Source organism: Lynx canadensis, chromosome X, assembly GCF_007474595.2.
Source record: "Lynx canadensis isolate LIC74 chromosome X, mLynCan4.pri.v2, whole genome shotgun sequence".
NCBI lineage: Eukaryota > Metazoa > Chordata > Mammalia > Carnivora > Felidae > Lynx > Lynx canadensis.
The window spans coordinates 112,917,095-112,924,805 of record NC_044321.2 but is presented as its reverse complement, the minus strand read 5'-3'; positions in this window follow the sequence as shown (position 1 = coordinate 112,924,805).

Below are 7,711 nucleotides of genomic sequence, written 5' to 3'. Positions count from 1 at the left end.
AATCTCCCATAAATTGGTCCGAATTCCACATTTCCAACCGGCTTCCTTTGTGCGGGCCGGCCATTCACCTGCGGGCCTGGGCGGGCCTCAGGGGGAGGGGCAGAGGCTTTCTGCAGCTTCGGGGGTCGTGCCCGCTTTTTACACATCACTGCGGATCCCGGAGACTAAGCTCACCACGCCTCTCCAAGAAAGGTCCCGTCTCCCAGAGAAGGCAGCGTCAACCCTCCCCCGCAGACGCTGGCATGCTCCCCCCCCATCCCCGCACCCCACCGCACCCCACCCGGTACTTAGCACTCCTTACCCCCACTCCTTACTTAGCAGTGGGAGAGCAAGCCGCGGTGATTTACAGACCCCCGGGCGTTGCCTCCGCCCGGTGCCCCTCTCCGCCCCGCTGCCGTCCGGACAGGGCTCGGGCTCGGGTCCCCGTGCCACTCCTTCCTCTCCCCATCCCGGGGTCACAGACCTGGAGCCCCCCTGCCCCTGGCTGCCACACTTGCCGGCCCCCCACCGTCGCCCCCGTGCTCCAGTGTCCCGAGGGCGGGAGGAACCTCTCTTGTCACATCCACCCCCCCCCCCTTCGTATCTCTCCCTGTGTTTGGGCCTCGGTAAAATACCTGGCCGTACGTAGGTTACTCGGGGTTCAAATTGCTACCAATTGTGGACACAAGTTTGGTCTGAAATGACTCCAGGAAAGGGACGGTGAAAACAAGCAATTCCGCCCCACTGAGGGGGCGGTGCCAACGGGGAATAAACTGACGCTGCTGCTCTCGAAGAGTCCATTGTGCTGCTGCCTTCTGAGAAGTGCCAGGGTCACCCTTTCAGCGGGCTTCATATACTGTTCGCTCCCTCTCTAAACATCCACGGCTTTGTGCTCCACTTTGTCCGATTTCCAAATTGCCTTTAAGAAAAAAGATTTCATCCATCAGCACATTTGGAGGATTTAAATACAGATGAAAGATCTTTCAAAAAAAAAAAAAAAACTTCAGCAGGAGGGAAGAGAAGGGAACGGAGCTGGACTGTGAAACTTCCATCCTTCAGGCCAGAGTTTTCGCCCTAGAGCACCCCCTCCCTGCTCCCACGCTTCTCCTACACCCTTCTTGCAGGACAGCTGCCCCTTAATCTGTTTGACGGTTTGGGGTTCTGGTAAGATTCAGTTTGAAGCGAGGGTTCTGCTCCTAAATGGCAACAATAACAAAATCTGGTCAAATCCCAACTCCTGCCTCCTCGAGCTTGTTTTACACGAGGTAACTGGCCCCGAAGGGGGAAATAGCGCTGGGGATTGCATAGCTGGGGCACAGAAGAACCACACTCCCAGTGCCTGGAAGGGTTTCCGTTCCACCCCAAGACAGAGAAGAACCGATGAAATCCCACCCCAAGACGGAGAAAAACCGATGAAATCCCAGCCCCAGCTGCCTCTCAAGCCCACCTTGCGGCCCAATCTCTATAGAAAAGAGGTGATTCCTGGCAAAGACACCTAGTAGCCACCACTTGGTGAATGGTGAAGTGATAGCGGGGAGCCCAGGGTCCTTCCACAGTGGAAAAGACCAGCCCGTCTTTCAGCTTTCTGCTGACAGGAACAAAGCCACCTCGTGCTGAGAATTCTCCCACATAGAGATTTTCTTTCCTGTCCTCTCCGCACAACTCCCCTCATTAATCTTCCTTCCAGAAATCTAGAGGGGGAGAGGGCACCCGAAATGCAGGCCAACGTTTATAAACAGATGTTCATCACAGAATTCCTCATGATGGCGAAAGTTCCACCCAACCTAAATGTCCAACAAATAGGAGAAGGTTATTTAAAATATGTGTTCAAAAAAAGGCTTCTTTGCAGATATTAAAAATGGTGCGTGGAGAGATTTTAATCACAGGGAAATGTTTAAAACACAAAGTGAAAAGAGCAAGATACACAAAGTGTGTTCAGTATGTATGACCTATTGAATAATAAGTATATATGACTGGGAAAATATGCAAAAACGCCAGGTCGTGTTATGACTACTGGTTGGTCTCCCTTTTATGTTCTCAGACTTTCCAATTTTCTCTGATAGGATTGTATTCCTGTTATCACTGGAAAATGCAGGTTTAAAATCATTCTCTCCCTATCACAAATACAGAAACGTGTCTCCTGGTGAAAGAAGAGAGTTCCAGCTTTCCCTGCATTTGTTTTGGGGCAAGGAGGGGGCAGGGAGCCCCAGGAGCAGTAATCTTCCAGCTCTCCTCTGGGATGGGGCCTGCCCGGATCACAAGCAGGACAGCCCGTCAGAGCGACCCACCCCCCTCCTCCACCAAGCACCTTCCTCGGTAAGCAGGGGCAGGACCAGATTAGTGCTGGCTCCGTCATTCTTCAGACCCACTCACTGGAGAAAAAGACCTCCTTGGGAGCCAAGCTGAACAGCCTGGGCTGCAGAAAGCAGGGGCCACTGAGAAACCAGAAGGCTCATAAACAAGGGGGACTGAGCAACCCTCATTACCCTCTTGGGAGAGGGGCGGAGAGTAAGCCCCTGGGTCGGGTCCCAGGCCAGGCCAGGCCAGGTGAAGGAAGGGCTAGGTGAGTACCCCCAGCTGAATGGAGCACAATATGCTGCGTTCCCCACCCCGCCCCCCACCCCCACCCCCGTGGCCACCAGCCTCACCCACGATGCTGACATTTCTTGCTGGACCGCTGCCATAGCCTCTGACCTGTTCCTGTTTTCACTCTGCTCCCCACCGCTTCATTCTCTGTAGAACCTACCTCCACTTTTCAAACGCAAATGCTGTCATCCTTACTTCCCTTCTCAATGACCTTCTGGTAGCTCCCTATTTGTTGCTCTTGGAAAAATATCCCAAAGCTCTGCTTGGTCTAACTCCTGCCCATCTCTTTGAGCTCAACTATTCCCTCCCTCAACCCCAGCCCGAATTCCTTTGGGCAATGCTTGTTGAGTAAATAAATCATAGTTCCTGATCGTTTCACATCGGATCCAATTTTAAAGTCCACTCGTTGACGTAGATAAAGATTGTTGGGCACAGTACATATTTAATTTTGCGGGAGTTCATCTGGGGGATTTCCCCAAATCCGCGCATGAAATGTAGACTTTCTGACAATAAAATCTACTAGCAAAAATATATCATTTCTTTCCTGCCTTGGGGCTTTTGAACTTGCTGTTCCCTTTTCCAGGAATGTTCGTTCCCAAGCTCTTCCCTCAGATAGTCTAATGCCCTCCAGAAGATCTCGGTTCAAGCAGCACCTCTTCCAGGAAGGCTTGCGTGATGCCTTCCTCCAGGATAGGACAGATCTCCTTGTCATAAGCTCTCATAGCAGTGGGTTACTTCACAGCACTGATCCTAGTGGTCAGTTTACATTTATTTGTGCGATCCTGTCTATTACCTGTCTCTCCTTGTCTGTAAGTTCTATGAGAGCCGTGCTCTGACGACTCTTCAGGGAGGAGCTCGGCTCATGCTCTCTGGTCAGATTCTGTACTTCCCACCGTCACACGTGATGTTCCTCACTGCTGAGGCCAGTTCTGGTTACGGAAAGAAGGCAAAAGAAGACATCGCCATTAAAAAAACCAAACCAAACAAAACCATATGACACCCAAAGCATAAACACGGAAGATAAAATAGACAAATTGGACCTGGTCAAAATTAAACGTTTTTGCCCCAACAGGACATGGTCAAGAAAGCGAAAAGACAGCCCACAGAATAGGAGAAAAAAATGTACAAATCATATGTCTCATAAGGAGCATGTAACTAGACTATATAAAAGCTTAAAACTCAACAATAAAACAATTGCCCAACTGAAACTGGTCAAAGGCCTTGAACAGGCATTTTTCCAGGGAGAACATGCAAATGGCCAGCAAACGCGTGAAAAGACGCTCAACATCATTTGTCATCAGAGAAATGCAAATCAAAACCGCAATGAGGCATCCCTTGGCTCCAACTAGGACGGCTATAATAGTAATTTAGAAATAGGCAACAACAGGGGTGCCTCGGTGGCTCAGTCGGTTGAGCGGCCGACTTCGGCTCAGGTCACGATCTCGCAGTCCGTGAGTTCGAGCCCCGCGTCGGGCTCTGTGCTGACAGCTCGGAGCCTGGAGCCTGTTTCGGATTCTGTGTCTCCCTCTCTCTGACCCTCCCCCGTTCATGCTCTGTCTCTCTCTGTCTCAAAAATAAATAAACGTTAAAAAAAAAAAAGAAATAGGCAACAACAAGTGTTGCTGAAGACGTAGAGAAATTGGAATCCTTCCGCAGTGCTAATGGGAATATAAAATAGGAAAGTCACTTTGAAAAACAGTCTGGCGGGGGCGCCTGGTTGGCTCAGTGAGTTAAGCACCCGAGCTCAGGTCACGATTTCACAGTCCGTGAGTTTGAGCCCCACACCAGGCTCTGCCCTGACAGTGCGGAGCCTGCTTTAGATCCTCTGCCTCTCTCTCTATCCCTGCCCCTCTTGTGCACGTGCCCTCTCTCTCTCTCTCTCTCTTTCTCTCTCAAAAAAAAATAAATACACATTAAAAAAAAAACCAGTCCGGTCGTTCCTCAAAGGAGTAAACATTGAGTTACCATAAGACCCAGAAATTCTACTGCTAGGAAAAACCGAGAGAAATGCAAACATAAGTCTACACAAAAATTTTTGCATTAATATTCAGAGCAGCACTATTCGGAATGGTCAAAAAGTAGAAACAACCTAATTGTCTATTAACTGACTGATGGAGAAGTAAAATGTGGCATATCCTTACAGTGGAATATTATTCTGCAGTAAAAAAGAATCATCAAGTACTGTGTATACACACAGTTTAGTATACATATGTATATTACCTAGCTCTGTCAACTGATAAGAAGGGCCTAGAAGCAAAGGCTTCCCAGTAGCAATAGCACACCTAGTGTCCAGATCTGAGCTTCCAATATCATTCTTCAATGAAAAGAACCAGGGTTCTTTGGGAAAATGAATGCTTCTAAGACTGAGGCCAAAAATATACAAACTGAGAGGCGCCTGGGAGGCTCAGTCAGTTGAGTGTCTGACTTCGGCTTGGGTTATGATCTCACGGTTTGTGAGTTCGAGCCCCGGGTCAGGCTCTGTGCTGACAGCTGGGAGCCCGGGGCCCGCTTCAGATTCTGTGTCTCCCTCTCTCTCTGCCCCTCCCCCGCTCACACTCTGTCTCTGATTCTGTTTCCGTCTCTCTCTCTCTCTCAAAAGCAAAATATTTTTTAGAAATGTAAAATAATGTATACAAAATGAGTCTGAAGCATCCTGTAGTGCCAGAAAGCACGGAATGGTGAGAAAGAAGGCAAGGAAGGAAGGAAGGACCACCACAATGGAGGTTGTCAAAGGGACACAGGGGCTCCCAGGGACCAAATCTGGAACAATCTAAGCAAACAAGTTAATAAAGTAGTATTGAATTACAACCCAAATTATACAGTAAATATGCATGTATCCATACTGATATAAATAGGTAAAGGCATGAATGAGAAGAAGGGAAGAGACAAATCCCTACGGAAGAAGCCTAAATGTTTATGTCAAAAAAATAGTTTATGTGAAAGCCCTGGCTTCAGGGCGCATACCTCCCCCTCCCTTAAGTGTGGGCTCCTTATAGTGACTACCTTCCAAACAGAAAAGTATGGAAAGGGGGAAAAGAGTAACTTTGCGGTGGAGAAACCTGACGAACTATGCCTCAGCCAGATCAAGGTCAACATCAACAGTGATAAGTCACATGGATAGAACGTACCCTTGATATGCTGTGATGAAAATGGCACTTTTCCTCTAGTGGCCTTCCTCCCAAACCTCATAATCAGTACACTAATGAGAAAAACATCAGATCAATCCTAATTAAGGGACATTCTACAAAATATCTGAGCAGCAATCCTCGAAACTGTCATCCTAAAGAAGGAAAGTCTGAAACTGTCACAACCAAGAGTGGCCAAAGGAGACACGAGTACTTAATGTAACGTAAATGTAATGTGGCATTCTGGATAGGATCCTGGAATTGGAAAAGGACTTTAGGGGGGGAAATGAAGAAATATGAATAAAGTATGGTGTTTATTTGGGAATAATATATCAATATTGGTTCATTCATGTAACATACGTACCATGCTAATATAAGATGTTAATGACCGGGGAGGCTGAGTATGGTGATACATGGGAACTCTCTGTATTCTCCTCCCAATTTGTCCATAAATCTTCAGCTGTTGGTAGGAGAGGGTGTTCGGCAGGCAGCCAATCTAGCACGAGGGGCTCTTGCACTAACCTCAAACCCAAATGCATTCTCCCAACCTAGGCTGTAGCGCCTCATTTTACCTGGAGGGAAACTGAGGCCCAGAGGGACATGAACATGCCAAGGTCACACAACCTGTCAATGCCAGCCTCAGTGAACTAGCATTTGGGTCTACTGCCTCTGTTCAATGAGTTATACAACTCTCTCCTAAGCCACATTTAATAAGATTTACTGTGTTTCTATCTATCCGCCAGGAACCTTTTCTCAGTTGGAGGGTAGATGGAAAGGGACAAATCATTATCAAAACACCCCAAAATAATCCTTTCAGTTACTAAACCCCTAAATAAATTCTCCAATTAGGTTCTTCTGGTAGCAACTCTGCTCAAAACTCATTTTATTTTATTTCTTACTTTTTTTCAAGTTTATTTATTTATTTTGAGAGAGACAGGGACAGCATGAGCAGGGGAGGGGCAGAGACAAAGGGAGAGAGAGAGAGAGAGAGAGAGAGACAGAATCCCAAGCAGGCTCCGCAACGTCAGCACGGAGCCCAACGTGGGGCTCGAACCCATGAGACCATGAGATCATGACCTGAGCCGAAACCAAGAGTTGGACGCTTCACGGACGGAGCCACCCAGGCACCCCTCAAAACTCAATTTAAAAGTGAGTACAGGGGCGCCTGGGTGCCTCCGTCGGTGAAGCGTCCAGCTCTTGATTTCAGCTCTGTTCATGATCTCATGGTCTCGTGGCTTCGAGCCCCATGTTGGGCTCTGTGCTGATAGCTCAGAGCCTGGAGCCCACTTGGGATTCTGTGTCTTCCTCTCTCTCTCTCTCTCTGCCCCACCCCCAGTCACGTTCTGTCTCTGTTTCTCTCTGTCTCTCAAAAATAAATAAACATTAGGGGCGTCTGGGTGGCTCAGTCACTTAGGTGCCCTACTCTTTTTTTTACATTCGATTTTTTTTAAGTTTATTTCTTTATTTTGAGAGAGACAGAGAGAGCGCCAGCATGGGGAGGGGCAGAGAGAGACAGAGAGCAGGGTCCACGTGGTCAGTGCAGAGTCCAATGTGGGGCTGGAACTCACGAACGATGAGATCATGACCTCGGCCAAAATCAAGAGTCGGACAGTTAACCCACTGAGCCACCCAGGCACCTGTAAGTCCTTAAACTTTTATTTATTGAAAAATTTTTTTTTACGTTTATTTCTTTTTGAGAGACAGAGAGAGACAGAGTGTGAGTGGGGGAGAGGCAGAGAGAGAGGGAGACACAGAATCTGAAGCAGGCTCCAGGCTCCCAGCTATCAGCACAGAGCCTGACCCGGGGCTCGAACCCACAAACTGTGAGATCATAACCTGAGCCGAAGTCAGTTGCTTAAGCGACTGAGCCACCCAGGTGCCTCAGTCATTAAACTTTTAAAGTGAAGAGAATGAATTTTTATATGTGACTTTAGCTTGGCACTCCATTATTCTGGATATGATCACAATCATTCATATTCATATCACTTTTTTTTTTTTTTTTTTTTTTTTTAGAGAGAGAG